General features: G+C 36.6%; 1 protein-coding gene across 2 annotated transcripts in view; it reads left to right on the forward strand.

The window, feature by feature from the left end:
* The window catches only part of LOC124353661 (cilia- and flagella-associated protein 100-like), a 49,221-nt gene that overhangs the window by 20,579 nt on the left and 6,358 nt on the right, over positions 1–22,284 (forward strand). The window contains exon 1 of one of the 2 annotated variants that reach the window (XM_046803609.1): positions 11,421–11,562. The exons of the other annotated variant lie outside the window; for it this stretch is intronic. The gene's annotated coding sequence lies outside the window, so the exon portion shown is untranslated. Of the gene's footprint in view, positions 1–11,420; positions 11,563–22,284 lie in introns of those variants that run through there. 2 annotated transcript variants of the gene reach the window in all.

Here is a 22,284-nt window from a genome sequence, read left to right on the forward strand (position 1 = left end):
GGTCGATGAGGTGGTCCTATAAGGAATGGGTCCAAAGGCGAATTGCTTGGGTTCGGAGCTCTTTATTTATAACTTTATTAAATTAGGGAAGTTGTAGGCCAGAGCTCTGCCCATATCTTCTGTCTATTATTAATTTACGTTGAGCGCAAATGCAACAGTTTCAACACCCTCGCAGACAAGTGCTTTCTTCAGGAATGGTGTAGCGTACCTTCTATGAATCATGACAAAAATAATTCAATTCACTGTAACCCAAAAATGTGCTATAGTTACTCTTATTATTTTAAGTATCATTATTAATATGTTTTTAAGTAATACAATACGAATGTTGAGTTTAGCTCCAGTTCACCTTCCTCTTATGTGCAGCATGTAAAATCTGATGCTGTTGCAGACTTGACTCCTGAATTCTGGTGTAATGTTCATCTGGAGGAATCCAAAAAAAGTCACGACTCATTCTCCCATCAGGTGCACAACTGAGTGCACTACGATTGTTGACTGACACGGTCTCAAAGTACGGGTTTAAGGGGTTTAAGACAATGAGAATACCTCTTGACCTAGATTGCACTAGATTTTTGTGGTCTTTTATGGATCCCTTTAGATGAACATGAGTGAAAACATGACAGATTTCAGGAGTCAAGTATGCAACTGGAAGGAAGAGTTTACCTGTGATGAAGCGGCCTGGGGTGTCCTCTAGTACACATATGAAAAGTATAGGTTCGACTAGAAATTAATAACAAAGGTACGCTGAATACAACTACAGGATTTTCCACTTGTTACACGGTATGAATACCTGATACATGGGTGTGTTATTTTGATTGGGAGCTGAATCAAAGGCTTTACCGCCACAGTATCTGAGCTTTGGGTTGTATCAAAGTGGTTTGATTGGAACTGAATCCTCTCCAGTAACTAGTTCGATCGGCTTCACTTTATTTGTTCACTGCTTGTTAAACAACGCTCGTAAATGCAATTAGATCACGTATATTGCATTTTGTAATCCATTCTGATGGTTTATAAAATGAAGGGTGTCTTGAACTCATTAGACATACTAATTGAATGTTTCTCTAAGGTAAAAATAAAAGTCAAAGGATGTCTTATTTTACCAGACAGAGTTAGGGCTATAAAGCTCTCACTAACACTTAACCTGGGGACCAACGACTTAAAGGTGACTTCTGAACCACCACCAATGTCCGGGCAGGCGGGCTGCTTGCAGTGCTTCATCAGTACTGTAATGCAGATATCAAACACAAATGTTCTATCTACTTTTACTATTTTACTATAGAGACTTTTTAAAGACTGTTATAAAACCCATATTAATTGTCTTTTGACATAAGTAACCTTTTCAGACCTATGTATGTATGTATATTTTCTTAATCGAGGAAACCAGGAACAATCAACTAAGGCATAAAAAGTACTGCCCGAAATAAATTATAATGACCATATATATATATATATATATATATATATATATATATATATATATATATATATATATACATACACACATTTTTTTACAGATTTTCTTGATCGTTGAGACAAGGCAAACTCAGCATTTGCGTTGGAAATGTAATTTACTCGAGTCCTCATACACGTTCAAAGCCGACGAGATTTTGTGAATGAAATGAATAAAAACTTTAAACCTTTCATCTTATTGTTTTCATTTCTCACCAAGTTCCATGATATTCTAAGTTTCAATAATTTACTACTGACGTTTGTCATACATATAATACATATCTACGACAGTAAAAAGATTGAAATTGAAATTAATGAGTTTATTTTACTGTATTGCTAATGTATTCGTAGGCTGATCATATGGAACATCGTAAGAGCATCACGTAACCAGCATTTCGTCTACTAACGTATGTTGTATTGTTGGAAGAAAGAACAACTAACACTTACATTTAGATAAAGAACTTTCAAAAAATGCAAAACGTAATAATACTTTTGTTAACACCACTGTATGTTTCAGGCAATGACGATTCCTAACATTAGTATAATGAGTGGAAACTATTACAACCAAATTTCAATTTAACTTGAAAGTAAAAGTAGAATGAGATACTTTTCGTCTGAATGTTTGGGGAGGAATGTACTGTACACGAAAGTAAAATGTTGTAAAATAAGTAAATATCTTTAGTAGAAACATTTCAACAAAATTATTGCAGTGGAATTTTCACCTCAGTTAACATTCCGCCCCAGTAAGCACTGTATAACTAATGACGTCACTAACGACAAGTTCCAAACATTTCCTCTCAGAGGTACTTAAGATGACAGATGGCCCTCTCTGTCTCAGCTCCGCAAATATTTCACCTCTAGCTGATATTGTCCTGTTGCTCTCATCCAACGACAAACAACCTGTGCCAAACTTTCTATTTTGTTCACTGTTTTAAACTTCCAGTTACAGTCCAGCACGAGCAGACTACGTAAAATACACTCCCCCTCTAGCACTGTATAACTAATGACGTCACTAACGACAAGTTCCAAACATTTCCTCTCAGAGGTACTTAAGATGACAGATGGCCCTCTCTGTCTCAGCTCCGCAAATATTTCACCTCTAGCTGATATTGTCCTGTTGCTCTTAGACAACGAGAAACAACCTGTACCAAACTTCCTATTTTGTTCACTGTTTTAAACTTCCAGTTACAGTCCAGCACGAGCAGACTACGTAAAATACATCCCCCTCTAGCACTGTATAACTAATGACGTCACTAACGACAAGTTCCAAACATTTCCTCTCAGAGGTACTTAAGATGACAGATAGCCTCTATCTGTCTCAGCTCCGCAAATATTTCACCTCTAGCTGATATTGTCCTGTTGCTCTCATCCAACGACATACAACGACTGTGCCAACACTTCCTATTTTGTTCACTGTTTTAAACTTCCAGTTACAAGTCCAGCACGAGTAGACAATGAAAATACATTTCCCCCTGTAAGCACTGTATAACTAATGGCGTCACTAACGACAAGTTCCAAACATTTCCTCTCAGAGGTACTTAAGATGACAGATGGCCCTCTCTGTCTCAGCTCCGCAAATATTTCACCTCTAGCTGATATTGTCCTGTTGCTCTCATCCAACGACATACAACCTGTGCCAAACTTCCTATTTTGTTCACTGTTTTAAACTTCCAGTTACAGTCCAGCACGAGCAGACTACGTAAAATACATCCCCCTCTAGTACTGTATAACTAATGACGTCACTAACGACAAGTTCCAAACATTTCCTCTCAGAGGTACTTAAGATGACAGATGGCCCTCTCTGTCTCAGCTCCGCAAATATTTCACCTCTAGCTGATATTGTCCTGTTGCTCTCATCCAACGACATACAACCTGTGCCAAACTTCCTATTTTGTTCACTGTTTTAAACTTCCAGTTACAGTCCAGCACGAGCAGACTACGTAAAATACATTCATCCCTCTAGTACTGTATAACTAATGGCGTCACTAACGACAAGTTCCAAACATTTCCTCTCAGAGGTACTTAAGATGACAGATGGCCCTCTCTGTCTCAGCTCCGCAAATATTTCACCTCTAGCTGATATTGTCCTGTTGCTCTCATATAACGACATACAACCTGTTATACAAACTTCCTATTTTGTTCACTGTTTTAAACTTCCAGTTACAGTCCAGCACGAGCAGACTACGTAAAATACATCCCCCTCTAGTACTGTATAACTAATGACGTCACTAACGACAAGTTCCAAACATTTCCTCTCAGAGGTACTTAAGATGACAGATGGCCCTCTCTGTCTCAGCTCCGCAAATATTTCACCTCTAGCTGATATTGTCCTGTTGCTCTCATATAACGACAAATAACCTGTGCCAAACTGCCAATATTTTGTTCACTGTTTTTAACTTCCAGTATAATTCCAGCACGAGCCGACTACATAAAATACACCCCCCTTTTCCTTTAGTACTGTATAACTAATGACGCCATTAACAAGTCCCAAACATTTCCTCTCTGAGGTACTTAAGTAGACAGATGACCTCTCTTTATCTCAGCTCAGATCTAACTGGTACTGTCCTATTGCTTTTAGACAACGAGAAACAACTTACCAAACTGTCTCTGCTGTTCACTGTTTTTATATTCTAGTATAAGTCTAGCACTAGAAGACTACGTAAAATAAATCCCCTCTCTAGCATTGTCTCACTAATGCCGGCACTAACGACAAGTTCCAAACATTTCCTCTCAGAGGTACTCAAGTAGACAGATGGCCTCTATCTGTCTCAGCTCAGCTCTACCCATAATGTTCTGTTGCTCCTATATAACGAAAATAACGACTGTTATACAACACTTTTTTTGATTTTCACTGTTTTAACTTCCGGTACAAGTCCAGCACAAGTAGACAATGAAAATACATTTCATCCCTGTAAGCACTGTATAACTAATGGCGCCATTAACGACAAGTTCCGAACATTTCCTCTCAGAGGTACTTCAGTAGACAGATGGCCTCTATCTGTCTCAGCTCCTGCAAATATTTCACCTGTGATACTGTCCACTGTATCCAACTCCACAAATAAAAAAGAGTGATTTGTTTTACCACTTAAGTCTACACTGTTTTGATGTCGTTAAAAGGCAGACTATTTTATCCCTTCTTACAATAAAAGTATAATCAATAGATTCCAAGGTTAAATTATTATATGTAACTCGCACGATAAGGCATGGCTTCTGCATGAAGTGGTCTTGCATTATAGGCCACGGCATTGTTGGCTATTCGTCGTTCATAAACAAGCAGAACAATAGAGTTATCACATTGGAATCACTGAAGTAGCGGTTTCAGAATATCCATCAAATAATGTTCTTCTAAAATATATAATTCAATTAACCGAAAAAGATTTGTAGCAATACTTGTTTTCATATACGATAGTGGGTGACATCTTTTACAATTAAAGCTATATTTTGATAACGAGAGCGTATTACAAACTTATTTTAATGTTTAACTGATTTTGTGTCATCTAACTTATTATTACTGTCATTTCATTAACATTAATTTATTTGCAATATTTTGTTATAGTTGCTTTCTTTACAATGATTTTAAAGTATGCCATCTTGACCATTGGAAAAAAACATGTGTATTAAACGTGAAGAAATAAAACCTCGTTGCTCAATTGCAGGATCAGACTCTGCAAATAATGAGAAGTTAGGATAATCTGTTGTGAAGATATTTTGGTGAAAAAACAGAAGCACGAAAAGTGTCTTTCCAACAGAACTACACAGAGCATTCTTTAGCACGTTATTAACAATGGGAATTGCACTAAAATTATAAAGTCTGTTTTTTCCGGTTAATGCCACTCCTTATCTATTACTACTATAATTAGTTATTGTTATTATTATTGTTATTATTAAAGAAAATAACACAATTGTTTAAAATGTTATTTTTATTTATTCAATCATATGAGCCAAACGTAGTTTATTTAGCCTAGTTTTATAAATATGGCGGCTAACGGCTAAACGAGACATTTTTCGACCTACGTTTATATGAAATGTTTTATTTTTTTAGATTTTTTAAATGACACACTTTGTTTTAGAATCTTCCATATCAATAAAAGTATAGTGCATAGTAGCCTACTTTTTTCAATTTATATGAGCAAATATTCATATGTTTTAGTAAAATGTCTATATATAATTAAAATATTTAAAAAATCATGTTGTATTACTTAACTCTTTTTGATTTTGTAGTTTCATATTCAACAGGATGGATCGGACACATTTAAGGGACTGTTTACTATACAAACTGTGAATATTTAAATCATCTATATTTACAATTTCTAAAATACTCTAAAACAAATATAAATACTTGATAATTAAATCCAGCACTTGCTGGTCTATCCATTAACAGTAAATTATGATTTCTTATAGGTTGAACGTTTTATAAGGTTGATTTACTACATAATATTTTTACTTTATAACAATAGAAATGGAAATTACAAGAGCACAGCAAATTAATTAGTTTCATCATTATTTACAAACATTAACCATATTCACTTCTTACACATTGTTTCTAGTGATAATTCTTTTTAATAATACTACAACACATGGACGTGTCATACAATTAATTATTCAGAAAAAGGGCGAGATTCGGTTTCCTCACTTTGAGCCCTCCTCCCCACCTCATCAATCGAGTTGATTGGAGCAACCCACTTGATCGATAAACCTGTACGTATAATGTTCAGATCTAGAAAGACCGAACCAATTATGTAACTATGCAGTTCTCGGAATTCTGCATCAAACTATCTTTACTTCGCTATGCTAAGAAATAAACGCATTATGAATTACAATATAAGGTGTACTATAACTCACAAACCACCTTTTTTCAGGGTTAACACCCTATAACTCCCAACCCCAATCCCAAACTTATATTAATAATATTCTTAAAAGTCAATAATTAGCCAATCAGCTCCTTTTTTAACGTATCTGTTTTAAATTTGAGAACGGCATGCTGTAATAAGTGAAAGTTTATGTATAGATTTAGAACTCAAAAATACCAGAATATTTATAACTCTTAACAGCCTTTATTTTAAAAATGATGAGATTAGGTCTTTGTATTATAAATATATGGAATACGATAGTGTAGTATGCCTGTGATCTGGCAGAATACATTAAAAGTTTGGTATTGAGTTCTGGAACGCCCTATATAACTCTAACCATAGTGTTCTTTGTTTGAAATTTGTTTTTGACGATGGAAGGATTGTGATGGAAACACGACTTTTCCGGACATTTGCTACCATTCAAAAATTTAAAAAATACGGTGATTTTTTTGTAACACTGAACGATGACAAATGTCCGGAAAAATCCTTTCCTTCATAGTGTGTATAATTAAAATTACGCATTCTTACGTTTATCTTTTGCACTGGTGAGTTAATTTTCTTTAAACAGGTCAATTGGTGCGATAATGAGATCGAACTTCTTCAATGGTCACACAAAAGTCAGACTGGCTTGACTGCAGAAGCAGGAGGAGTCAAAATTAAAACGAAGCCGCCTTAAATGAAAGCACGTAGCAGGTAGAGGGAGAATGTGATGAAGGTATTATAGGATAATCCACCCTCACAAATCCTCCCCACCCCACCTTTCTTCTTGTAAGGTGGGGTGTTTGATAAGCTGTGGGGTTTCTTGTACTTACCCTTCTTCAGCCAGCATTATTATCAACACTATTCTCCGTCAGATTGACTGGTCGGAGGGTAGGGGGTGAGACGTATTCCGTTAAAAAAACTTTTAGTATAAGGCGTATAACAATCTGTGAAGACTATCAGTTTCGGAATGCTTAACTGATTCATATCTAACTTTGTATAATAGTATCTAAATTGTATTACTATCTCACTAATAAAAAAAATATAGACCAAGAGGAAACATGTTTAAAATTGATTTTAAAATGATATTACCACATTATTTGCATCTTAAAGTTTAGAATATTGGCTTTTCATATTTTCCAACTGGCATACTATATCTTTCATGACAGTAAAATTCACCTAATACACCTCATACTATAACACTAAAAATTATCGCACCACATAAAGTTAAAAAAAGTTCGATAAAATACCGTCCACAGAGTGAATTAATTACCATAATTTCTAATTGACTCAAACTAAACACAAGACTTAAACTTCCTTTGCTGTTAGCCTTATTTAATGGCCGTCCAAAACCAAATTTTAAACAGAGAAATTATATTTTAGCCTGCTATATCCAATTTAATACTCCAAAATTGAGGTTGTGCGCATTTCTGCAATTTATATAATTGTGTGTGTATGCGCACGTATTGTTGTGTGCAGGATGAGATTTGAATTTTGTTTTAATTTTGGGTGAAAAATTATTACAGTTCTTTGGAATAACTTTTAACAATCTGTATATCAATCACAATCTCTCGAAAGGTATAAACATTACAATTTTAATTAGTTAAGAAATTGTGTGATTGTATACAAAAATAAAAGTTTTGTTAAAAAAAAACATATTTTGGGCAGAGTATGCCTTGTTCATTTTAGGCCACACCTTTTATAAGCACTAAAACTTTAAAATGGAACTAGCCATATTTGCACAAAGATTCTTTTAAAATAGAAATTGTTTTTTATATCCTACAAAAATACAGTTGAAATCACAGAGTCGTCCGACACGAAGAGAAGTCTAAACTTGTGCAATCATTGAGAGTGTTGAGTTTAGCTCCAGTTCACCTTCCACTTAGTGTAGCGTCTGGAATATGACACTGTCACAGACTTAAGATGATGCTGCATCCAGAGGAAGGTGATTTCGAGCTAAACTCAACATTCATATCGAATCAACTCCTCCCACCATAGCTAAGTTATCTGTACAATCAGCTGGAAAGACAATCAGTGTTGTTTGAAAAATAGAATCAATAGACTATTGTACCGTTATTGTAAATTTTGTTATCAGTGTAATGGGATTTTGTAAAATTTTATATCAGATTTTAACAACTGGTCGCATTGCTTAAACTTATACATTATTAAAATTCAATAAAAGAAGTGCAAAATCAATTCAATAACATGAAAAAAATATCGGTTACAATCTATTTTTGTATGAGGAATATATAAATAATTTTAAAACTATAACTGCGGCTTTCATGAATAACAAATATAATTAATCAGCCATCACTAAATAGAAAATAATCTATTTCACGATTGTGTCTTTACAAAATATTTGTTTGTTTATTGTAACTTTAGTGGGGCAAAAATTGTTCACCACTCATCCAGCCACAACCCCTGGTTTATTATCTCGTTCCCGGGCGTACATCCCGTGGGATTATCACGCCAGTCTGGAGGGGGATCCAAATTATTTCACTAATCAGTTAAATCTACACTCCCCTCATTTTGCACAGCATATCAGTAGAATTTCGCTAAAAATATGAGACACTTTTCCAGTCTTAGAGATTATTACTGAGAGCATGAAATTAGTTTTAAAAACTATTCTCCAGCAATCAACGTTTATTTATTAACTTTAATATTTATAATACACACACGAGTGTTGAATTCAGCTCCATTTCACTTTCAGCTTAGAACACCGTCTGAAATCTGAGGTTAACACCCTTTAAAACCTCTTCATCTGGATTACATGTTTTGTAGTCTAGATGTCTCAAGTGTCGAAACTAAGAAGAGTTCGTTTCAAGCTTCTCCCTGAAACGAACCGACATTTTTGGATCTCTTCAGATGGACGTTGACTCCAAATTCGAGGAGTCAAGGCTGTGAAATTATCAGATTACAGGCACTAAGAGGAAGGTGAATTGGAGCTTAACTTAAAATGTGTATTGAAACAACCCTCCCCACCCTAGCTAAGTTATGTATAATACACAATTTAGAAATTAAAGGGTAGACATCCACATGGTTGATGTTGATGTAGAATTTACATATTTTGAGTTTCAACAGGGTGGTTCCACTTTCTAACCATAAAATTCGTCGTGGGAAACCCCGCTACCTGCTTAATAAAGATTGGTTATGGGTGCAAATAGTTATTGTTATTTAGTATATATTTACCATAAACACTTAAAAAGGTCCAGTTAAAATACATGCTCTCTTTCTTCCATGCACTATAAGAGGAGTAGAAATTCCATGAAAATTCTATGCAATCTTTTTGGTTTATTTTAAACATCAGTATATTCATTTTCTAAAAAGAGAAGACCATTACTAATCCGCTTATTTTACGTAGGTTAGTGGATAGTCAGTACCTGCATGAGCTACGCTCATGTGTGTTTGAGTAATCAGCTGGTTTAAATTATACAAAATATTTCAATTGGAAAACATTGGAAAATCATGGAACCCTCGGAAACAGAATACCCGGATATATTTCAAAATCACAAAAGGGCACATCCTTAGTGTAAGAGCTTTTTTATACCGAACATGTATATTTATACAATAATAGTGTTACAAACTCACCGCACAAAAATAATAAAAATGTTTAATAACACATAGGTTAATAACACATAATAACGCCATTATTCCGTTCGATTATGCATTATAGTACAAATATTTGAAAATTATTTCGAATTTCCCAATGGCGGAAAAATCACAAACAATGTGGTAACAGTACGTGTCCCATGTTGCTCATGTTAGTGTACAATTTTAAGGTGTTGAGATGTTGATTGTTGACAAGACTATGAAAAGTGTTCCTTACCAATAAAAATTCCCAATAAATCCATAAAATAAAACAACTTTTGTAATTTTTATTCAAACTAACAAGTGTGGATTTTTTGGAGAAGCCGATCCCCTTTTAAGCCTTATTTTGCCGTCCTCATGGGCCACTGGCCTGTGCGAGGATCTTATCAAACAGAATAAGGAGGAGAGTCGATACAGTACAAGGTCAATAGTACTGATAAAAATTCAACAGTCACAGACAGGGTCGCAACTGCGCTATCTCTAACTCAGAAAGGCCAACGTCTTAGACCGCTTTGAGGTTGGCACTCCCAATAATTTGGAACTCGCAAAGAAATATTTTATTTTATGTAATTTGTTCTACTAATTGCTAATATAAACTCAGTTTAATACCAGAAGTAAGTTTAAAAACATATTTGCATGAGACTCATCTGTAATAGCGGACACCCTGATCTTAGCCCTGTGAGAGCAATGTTAATATTTCTTCATAGCGAGAGTAAATTGTGCAACAGCGCTTTCCGATAGGTTCCGATTAATTTTATATTCTACGTGTATATGATGTCGAAACTATGTGAAGAGTTTATTTTGAACTTCTTCGACGCCGGTTTTTTCCTCTCCAGACAAACATGACTCCAGATTCCAGGAGTCAAGTCTGTGACAGCGCCAGACTCCGGACGCTGCACTAAGAGGAAGGTGAACTAGAGCTAAACTCAAAATTCAACATTCACATTGAATCAACCCCTTCCCATCATTACGTTTATGTGGTAAATGGGTTTAAATAGGTCTGCTTTTCTATCGTCACCCCATGATATTGTAAATGTTGTTAAATTAAACAGACACTATTTGATTGGTATCCGTAATTTACAACATAAAAATATTATTTTAGACCTTTTAATGCTCGTTAGTCTCAAGTGCCTAAATTATGATACCTTTTAGACTTTCCTGGAATTGTTAATAATATATGAATCAGTTGTTTTCAGTTGCTTAAATTACAATTCTTAAACTATGATAAATGTAATTTTTGTAATTAATTATAATGTGTTTTTGTAATTTATGTATTTTGAACTTAACTGTATGTTAAATGAAAAAAATAAAACGAGATCCAAAATGTTAACATAAAAAAATTAATTCATATTTTTCGAATCAACCCTAAAAACATTTCCCTAATGTACATAGATACGGCATTTCCAATTCGCACGAACTATTTCTATAAGTAACTGTATGGCAATGTTGGAATGTTGGAAAATAAATATAACTTTCCAATGTTGGATGATTGTTCAAGAATGTTTGGAATAATTTATCTCATCTGTTTTGATTTTCGTAAATATACAACAGCTGTGAAAGACAAGTAGCTTCCAAGGGTTTCTGGAAGTACATTTGAATCCGTATACCACCTTTAAAACGTTTCGGTCTCTATAGAGGTTATGTTGTGTAGAAATAAACAAATTTATTTTTGTCGAAGGGAAATATAATTTTTCTAAAGGTAAGTTTACTAAGTACTAGTCCTAATTTAGCAGAGTCAACCTGAAACTAGTCTACTCAACTGTAGAGTCTAATAATATATAATAATAATAATAATATATGTTTGAGAACGATGAATGGACAACATGTGTGATATTGGAACCAATAAGCAGTTACAAAATCACAATAGTGGGTTGGTATTGTAATTAGGCACTAGGATATCTATGTTTAGTCTTAGAGTCAAAAACCGGAATATATTTGGAATCAGCATATCTAATTTTTTAATTTATTTTCAAGATGCATTGAGGCACTAACCAAAGTGTAGTTTTTGGGTAAACCCGTAAGTGTTCGGATTTTTTCTCTTGGGACAAGAAGCTTAGATGGTACTTTGGGATTATACCGACCACACCAGTATGAAGAACACAAAAGTAGAAATTTATAGAAACAAACATGATAGAACGAAAAAACAAATCTTTAATTACAAAATTACAAACTTACAAGTGTTTCCAGGTATTGTGATCGGTATTGTTGTCGCTGTTATCTTATCTTTCTCGAGAATCCCGATTACGGCAGGCCGCGCGGCATCACATGATTTGCACGGTACATAATTGCCTTTCCATTACAATTCAATTTATATTTCTGATCAGCCCCTCTAGAATTTGATGTTTTACTGATAGGTACTATCTCGAGGATGTTTTTCTTCCGTTGACATCAGCGCGGGGCTGCACCTTCGGATGCACTGATGGCCCGCGCTGATGGCCGGAGGCACTCGCATTTTGGGTGACGGAATGTGATCAAGAATAAAAACAAGTTTTGAGTGTTTTTTTCAATACAGAGTTTAGTTTTAGTTTGGTAATGTTTGTTTTTGTTGAATTTTTGTGTTTGGAGAAATGTAGAGGTAAAACACGGAAGTACAACAAAGCGACGACACCAGCTGAACGGCGGCGAGACTCTGCAATCACGTTATCTACTAGACCACTCGACTTTGACCTCTGTCTGAGGATGGGGAGGGGTTTGCGATAAGACAATTCCTGTTTTATATTTGACGAAATATTGTTCTACGGTAATCTAGTAATCAGTAGAAGCAAAATGTCAAATAACGATTCATGTCTCGATGTGGTCGGTATCCCAAATCCCTATGTTTAAAGTCAAAAACCGAAATATATTTGGATTCAGCATAATATCTTTTTTTTAATTTTATTTTCAAGATGCATTGATGCACTAATCAAAGTGTAGTTTTTGGATAGACACTTAAAGTGCTCGGATTTTTTCTCTTAGGACAAGAAGCTTAGATATTGCACCTAGTCCTAAAAGGACGTTTGCACTACTTCGAAGTGATAGGATGTTCTGGGCGGTTGGGAGTAAGGGCCGTCTCCTATCGAGATCCATGAGGAAGAATTTAGAATATTAATCTCAGTCATGAAAGGAACGGAAGCCTAGCTCTGTACCAGCCTCTCTAGTCAAAGTAGGCAGGGGATGGCACGCCCTTATGTCTAGGCTAGCAAGAACCTTTGACTCTTAGGGAACCCCGCCAACTCCGAAGTCATCCCCCACAAAATACTAGACCTATGAAACTATCCCCCCCTTCAAATTCTTGACATTTTTGGTTAGTGATGTGTCGCTCTGAACATCCATAAAGATGCCTAGATTTAACTAACATATCGGTTTTTTTTGTGTGCCCAGTTTGTGTTCAACTGGAAGGTATAAACCCTCCTGTGTACGTTATGTGTTTGGTTACTTCCAACGTAGTTTCTGGGCCCATAAATCCTTATGTCACTATAAAAATATCAAAGTCATATTGTAGAGTAGAATCGATGCATAAGTATATAATATAGTGAGTATACATTACATATACTCGTCTTCGGCTTGTTAAGGCTATACCTACAGGCTCCCAGAAGGGAATTTTTCAAATTCGAGAATACGCTGAAATGTTGAATGAATTACTAGTTGAGAATTGTTACGAATTTAAGTGTGTATTAACTTAAAGATTGTTAAGTTTTTCACTTTAGGAGGGTTATGTGGCAAAACAGTGAGAAATATAAGAAAAGTTTACTGGACTTTTTTATACCAAATGTAATTCTCTAAACGACAACACTTTTGCCGTCATATTTGAGGTAGGACTTCGCTTTTGCACGCTACTGAGCTTAGGGGGGAATCTAAAATTTTGCATTTTTTGCAATTAGACGGCCTAGGGCTTCAGCCATGTTAAATTTCAAAATCTTATTCCCTCAGGAAGTGACTACTTCACTTGGAAAAAGTGAGGATCATCTACCGCTTATTAAATTGTCCATGAGGATAATTAGACCAAGCAGCAGGCCTTCTCTTTCCAGAGGGTCAGACGATAGGGGCAGTTGTTTTATTGGACAATTAAGCCGACCCAGGGTTAAATGACAAGGGGGTTACTTGATTAAGAGAGTTGTTTGTCCGGAGAATAAGTCCACCATGAAAAATAAATTGAAAGAGAAAATAATCTATCGAGAGGAATAAAGGGGACAGCTTTATGTAGTATCCGGTCTATCAATGTAGTATACAACAGATTTTAATCGAGAATACAGTTTAAGGATGTTATGAAACAGAATGATTAATCGACCGTAATATAAGCTTTCCCTTTTGTTGAGTTGTAGGGAAGGTAACAACATGTTTCAGGACGTTAATTATTGTAGACCTTGAAGCTAAATTCGGAGCTGCCCCACTTTTTACGGAAACGAATCTTTATAAACGTCAAAGTAATTGTAAAACCAGAATATTATTAAAATTGTTCGTAAGTTTTGAATGTCTGGGAATCGGATTAATGGATAGAGATACGGTAAAAACTCTGAAGACGGCTTTTAAGGTTATCTGATTTCCGACAAAAATATTTTATCATTAGTTTACCTACATAATTTCTGTAGGTCGTGTTCACAGTAGGTGATTATCTGACTTTGAATAAAAAAAAAACAATGAATTGCAAAAATTTAACTGCAAGTTGTTTTTATTTAAACGCGTTTTGTCATTTCAGTCTCCAGAACTACTTTTTGTCCGACTTCAGCTACGGTCTCCAGTTCATCTACCGAGCCGAAGACTAGTTCGTTTATACATTTCAAAGTTGAGATGTTCTTCGTGTGGTGAAGGCAAAACACCCAATCAGACAAATCCGATATCACAACTCGACGCGCTGATACCTCGTACCTCTGTTTTGTCAGTGGCAATGTTTTTACGATAAAGCATCAGACCACGTTGCTCGGGCTAAAATAGCAGATGACGCACGGCGGGAGAGGCAGAATAATCTCTTGTCGAACGATAATCTAGATCATAAAGAATTGCTATACCTTTCGGCTAATTGACAACTCTGACCAATTGATATAGAGTACGACAATTCGGTTTCTGCAAAAAAAAGGAGTATCTCTATGCCAGCGCTTACTTGGTACTCGGCTGCAGACGTCGATAAACAGTTTTGAAACCCATGGTGGACTTTGGCACTGGAAACAACAGACTAATGTATAGCCAACATTGGAACTTCTAGTGCTCCAAGTCGGTACCTATCTACATTACACTTTCTTGGTTTCCAATGGTTATTGGTTGATCAGTGACAGTATCTTAGAAACACATATTAGCTTGCTAGTGATAATAGCAGAGAAACACCACTTACCTAGCTAGTGACAATAGTTGATACACACATCTTAGCTATCTAGTGATAGTAGCTCAGATACACATCTTCGCTAGCTAGTAAATATACCTGACACACACATCTTAGCTAGCTAGTGACAATAACTTATACAAACATGGTATCTGGCTAGTGACAATATCTGAAAACACGCATCTTAGATAGTTAGTGACAATGGCTGATACACACGCTTTAGCTGGCTAGTGACAATAACTGATACACAGATCATAGCCGGGTAGTGACAATAACTGATACACACATCTTAGCTATCTACTGGTAGTAGCTGATACACATCTTCGCTTGCTAGTAAATATACCTGACACACACATCTTAGCCAGCTAGTGACAATAACTGATACACACATCTTAGCTATCTACTGGTAGTAGCTAATACACATCTTCGCTTGCTAGTAAAATATACCTGACACACACAACATCTTAGCCAGCTAGTGACAATATCTGATACACACACATCGGAAGCTATCTACTGGTAGTAGCTGATACACATCTTCGCTTGCTAGTAAATATACCTGACACACACTTCTGTAGCCAGCTAGTGACAATAACTGATTACACACATCTTAGCTATCTACTGGTAGTAGCTGATACACATCAACGCTTGCCTAGTAAATATACCTGACACACACATCTTAGCCAGCCTAGTGGACAATATCTGATACACACATCTTAGCTATCTACTGGTATGTAAGCTGATACACATCTTCGCTTGCTAGTAAATATTACCTGACCACAAGGTAGATACGGTGCCCACATCTTAGCCAGCTAGTGACAATAACTGATACACAGCATCTTAGCTATCTACTGGTAGTACAGATACACATCTTCGAGCTTGCTAGTAAATATACCTGACACACACATCTTAGCCAGCTAGTGACTAATATCTGTAATACACACATCTTAGCAATCTACTGGTAGTAGCAGATACACATCTTCGAGCTTGCTAGTAAATATACCTGACACACACATCTTAGCCAGGGCTAGTGACAATATCTGATACACACATCTTAGCTATCTTACTGGTATTAGTACTGATACACATCCTTCGCTTGCTAGTAAATATACCTGACACACACATCTTAGCCAGCTAGTGACAATAACTGATACACACATCTTAGCTATCTACTGGTAGTAGCTGATCACACATCTCTTCGCTTGCTAGTAAATAATACCTGACACACACATCTTAGCCAGCTAGTGACAATATCTGATACACACATCTTAGTCTATCCTACTGGTAGTAGCTGATACACATCCTTCGCTTGCTAGTAAATATACCTGACACACACATCTTAGCCAGCTAGTGACAATATCTGATACACACATCTTAGCTATCTACTTGGTAGTACAGCAGATACACATCTTCGCTTGCTAGTAAAATATACCTATGGACACACACATCTTAGCCAGCTAGTGACAATATCTGATACACACATCATTAGCTATCTACTGGTAGTAGCTGATACACATCTTCGCTTGCTAGTAATTATATACCTGACACACCACATCTTAGCCAGCTAGTGACAATAACTGAATACACACACCATCTTAGCTATCTACTGTAGTAGCTGATACACATCTTCGCTTGAGCTAGTAAATATACCTGACACACACATCTTAGCCAGCTAGTGACAATATCTGATACACACATCTTTAGCTATCTACTGGTAGTAGCTGATACACATCTTCGCTTGCTAGTATAGTATATTACCTGACACACACATCCTTAGCCAGCTAGTGACAATATCTGATACACACATCTTAGCTATCTACTGGTAGAAGCTGGATACACATCTTCGCTTGTTGCGTAGTAAATAGACCTGACAGACACACATCTTAGCCAGCTAGTGACATAATCTGATACACACATCTTAGCTATCTACTGGTCTAGTAGCTGATACCACATCTTCGCTTGCTTAGTAAATATACCTGTACCCACACATCTTAGCCAGCTAGTTGACAATATCTGAGATACACACATCTTAGCTATCTACTGGTAGTGTAGCTGATACACATCTTCGCTTGCTAGTAAATATACCTGACACACACATCTTAGCCAGCTAGTGACAATATCTCATACACACATCTTAGCTATCTACTGGTAGTAGCTGATACACATCTTCGCTTGCTAGTAAAATATACCTGACACACACATCTTAGCCAGCTAGTTGACAATATCTGAATACACACATCTTAGCTATCTACTGGTAGTAGCTGATACACATCTTCGCTTGCTAGTAAATATACCTGACACACACATCTTAGCCAGCTAGTGACAATATCTGATACACACATCTTAGCTATCTCTACTGGTAGTAGCTGATACACATCTTCGCTTGCTAGTAAAATATACCTGACACACCACATCCTTAGCCAGCTAGTTAGTGACAATATCTGATACACACATCTTCAGCTATCTACTGGTAGTATGCTGATAACACATCTTCGCTTGCTAGATAATATATACCTGACACACACATCTTAGCCCAGCTAGTGACAATAAACTGAATACACAGCATCTTAGCTATCTACTTGGTAGTAGCTAATACACATCTTTCGATTCGCTTGCTAGTAAATATACCTGACACACACATCTTAGGCCAGCTCAAGTGAACAATATCTGATACACACATCTTAGCTATCTACTGGTAGTAGCTTGAATACACATCTTCGCTTGCTAGTAAATATACCTGACACAAAACACATCTTAACGCCCAGCTAGTGACAATAACTGATACACACATCTTAGCTATCTACTGGTATAAGCTGATACACATCTTCGCATGCTAGTAAATATACCTGACACACACATCTTAGTCCAGCTAGTGACAATATCTGATATCACACACTCTTAGCTATCTACTGGTAGTAGCTGATACACATCTTCGCTTGCTAGTAAATATACCTGACACACACATCTTAGCCCAGCTAGTGACAATAACTGATACACACATCTTAGCTATCTACTGTGTAGTAGCTTGATACACATCTTCGCTTGCTAGTAAAATATACCTGACACACACATCTTAGCCAGCTAGTGACAATATCTTGATACACACATCTTAGCTATCTACTAGGTAGTAGCTGATACACATCTTCGCTCATGCTAGTAAATATACCTGACACACACATCTTAGTCCAGCTAGTTGACAATATCTGATACACACATCTTAGCTATCTACTGGTAGTAGCTGATACACATCTTCGCTTGCTAGTAAAATATACTGACACACACACATCTTAGCCAGCTAGTGACAATAACTGATACAACACATCTTAGCTATCTACTGGTATGTACATGATACACATCTTTCGCTTGCTAGTAAATATACCTGACACACCACGCGCCACATCTTAGCCAGCTAGTGACAATATCTGATACACCACATCTTAGCTATCTACTCGGTAGTAGCTGATACACATCTTCGCTTGCTAGTAAATATACCTGACACACACATCTTAGACCGAGCTAGTGACAATATCTGATACACACATCTTAGCTATCTACTGGTAGTAGCTCGATACACATCATCGCTTTGCTAGTAAATATACCTGACACACACATCTTAGCCAGCTAGTGACATAATATCTGATACACACATCTTTAGCTATCTCACAACTGGTAGTAGCTGATACACATCTTCGCTTGCCTTAGTAAATATACCTGACACACACATCTTAGCCAGCTAGTGACAATAAACTGATACACACATCTTAGCTATCTACTGGTAGTAGCTGATACACATCTTTCGCTTGCTAGTAAATATACCTGACACACACATCTTAGCCAGCTAGTGACAATATCTGATACACACATCTTAGCTATCTACTGTAGGTAGCTGATACACATCTTTCGCTTTGCTAGTAAAATATATACCCTGACACACACATCTTAGCCAGCTAGTGACAATATCTGATACACACATCTTAGCTATCTACTGGTAGTAGCTGATACACATCTTCGCTTGCTAGTAAAATATACCTGACACACAGCATCTTAGCCAGCTAGTGACAATATCAGATACACACATCTTAGCTATCTACTGGTAGTAGCTGATACACATCTTTCGCTTTGCGAAGTAAATATACCTGACACACACATCTATAGCCAGCTAGTGACAGTATCTGATACACACATCTTAGCTATCTACTGGTAGTAGCTGATACACATCTTCGCTTGCTAGTAAATATACCTGACACACACAAACTTTAGCCAGCTAGTGACAATATCTCATACACACATCTTAGCTATCTACTGGTAGTAGCTGATACACATCTTCGCTTGCTAAGTAAATATACCTGACACACCAACATCATAGTCGCCAGCTAGTGACAATATCTGATACACACATCTTAGCTATCTACTGGTAGTAGCTGATACACATCTTCGCTTGCTAGTAAAATATAACTGACACACACATCTCTAGCCAGCTCTGTACAATAACTGATACACACATCTTAGCTATCTACTGGTAGTAGCTGATACACATCTTCCCGCTTTATCCCTTAAAAGTAAAATATACGCTGACACACGACTTTCTTAGCCAGCTAGTGACAATATATCTGATACACACATGCTTAGCTATCTACTGGTAGTAGCTGATACACAACTTCGTCTTGCTAGTAAATATACCCTGACACACACATCTTAGCCAGCTAGTGACAATATCTGATACACACATCTTAGCTATCTACTGGTAGTAGCTGATACACATCTTCGCTTGCTAGTAAATATACCTGACAACCACACATCTTAGCCAGCTAGTGGACAATAACTGATACACACATCTTAGCTATCTACTGGTAGTAAGCTTGATACACATCTTCGCTTCTAGTAAATATACCTGACACACACATCTTAGCCCAGCTAGTGACAATATCTGATACACACAATCTGTTAGCTATCTACTGGTAGTAGCTGATACACATCTTCGCTTGCTAGTAAAATATACCTGACACACACTTCTTAGCCAGCTAGTGACAATATCTGATACACACATCTTAGCTATCTACTGGTAGTAGCTGATACAACATCTTCGCTTGCTAGTAAATAATACCTGACACACACATCTTAGCCAGCTAGTGACAATAATCTATACACACATCTTAGCTATCTACTGGTAGTAGCTGATTACACATCTTCGCTTTGCTAGTAAATATACCTGACACACACATCTTAGCCAGCTAGTGACAATAACTGATACACACATCTTAGCTATCTACTGGTAGTAGCTGATACACATCTTCGCTTGCTAGTAAATATACCTGACACACACATCTTAGCCAGCTAGTGACAATATCTGATACACACATCTTAGCTATCTACTGGTAGTAGCTGATACACATCTTCGCTTGCTAGTAAATATACCTGACACACACATCTTAGCCAGCTAGTGACAATATCTGATACACACATCTTAGCTATCTACTGGTAGTAGCTGATACACATCTTCGCTTGCTAGTAAATATACCTGACACACACATCTTAGCCAGCTAGTGACAATATCTGATACACACATCTTAGCTATCTACTGGTAGTAGCTGATACACATCTGATACAAACATGGTATCTGGCTAGTGATAATAACTGAAAACACGCATCTTAGATAGTTAGTGACAATGGCTGATACACACGTCTTAGCTAGCTAGTGACAACAACTGATATAAACCTCTTAGCTAGCTGGTGACAATAGCTGATATAAACCTCTTAGCTAGCTGGTGACAATAGCTGATAAACACCACTTAGCTAGCTAATGACAATAGCTGATGCATCCATTTTAAGTAGCTAGTGACAAGACAAATTTCACTCTATGTACAATCTATGCTTGGGCTGTCTATTCTCATTATTCTGAAAATACATGGTATGTCCAAATAAAAACATGTAGGAAACATGTATATGTTAAAAAATATATTTTTATTTATAAAGTGTTTTTCAAGAAAGTATCCCTTTGGGTAATAGGATTCTTTGAAATTAAATAAATAAGCGAGGACGGCTGTGGAGAGTCTGGAATAGATGAATTAGTAGAAGGCAGTAGAAAATGCTAATCATGAATCTTTTAGTCGAACATCTCAGCTACCACTAGAAACATCGCTTTTCAAGAATGGACATAAAAGTGTTTCAGGTAATTGTGAGAGAGATGTTCGCGTTTCGGAGCACGTACTGTCAACTATGAAGTCAATGCCCAAGTGGTTCCAACTCCGTATTAATCCGCATTGCTCTCAATTCCCTCGTCACTGGGCTACTATGCTCTCAGTGCACGGCTCATTCAAGAACAGTATGTATGCGTCAAAAACTGTGGTCATATTTGATTTTCACTGCGTTAATTATTAATTTCTCTCCTTAAAATATCAAACAAACAATAGAAACCCCTAACAATCCATTATTAACTGTCATCTAGAGTAAAACACCATTAGTTCTCTTATTATTATTACCAATGGCTTAGTGTAGCGGGTACAACAGTTATCGCAAGACCAAACAACGTCGAGCGTGGCTGCTGCTGCTTGGATGGTTGACCGCTTAAGCGAGCCTGTCCTTGCAAGCAGCCCACCTGCCCGGCCATTGGTGGTAGTTCGGAAGTCACCTTTAAGCCGTTGGTCCCCAGGTTAAGTGTTAGAGAGGGCTTCTTAGCTCTAACTTCGCCTGGTAAAATAAGGCATAGGTATTTACTTTATTTGATTAATATTCACAATTATTCGGTGCCATTCGTTAAGAAACTTCCGTATGCAAAGTGTGTGTTTCTTCTCTTATTTCTAAACTAATATTTATAATAATTTATTTTTATTTTAGTAAAATGTAATTATTCTTCATTCAGAAGTATAACAGTTTCAAGATCTAATTCAATTTGGTACAGAAACCATGAGAATTGTTATAGCATGTGTTGACAAATTGTTTTCCTATCCGGTTACCAACTTTAGCATTACCTCGCTTATCCCCTGGTGTACATCCGGAATCGTGTGTCAGGTTTAATCAGATAAACATCATTATATCGCCTCCATGACAGAACGTGTCAATATCGACTAAACAGTTGGCACTCCTTAGTTGCCAAGGCGACAGTTCCATTGGCTACCGCCAGGGTCGCTAGTT

Source organism: Homalodisca vitripennis, chromosome 2, assembly GCF_021130785.1.
Source record: "Homalodisca vitripennis isolate AUS2020 chromosome 2, UT_GWSS_2.1, whole genome shotgun sequence".
NCBI lineage: Eukaryota > Metazoa > Arthropoda > Insecta > Hemiptera > Cicadellidae > Homalodisca > Homalodisca vitripennis.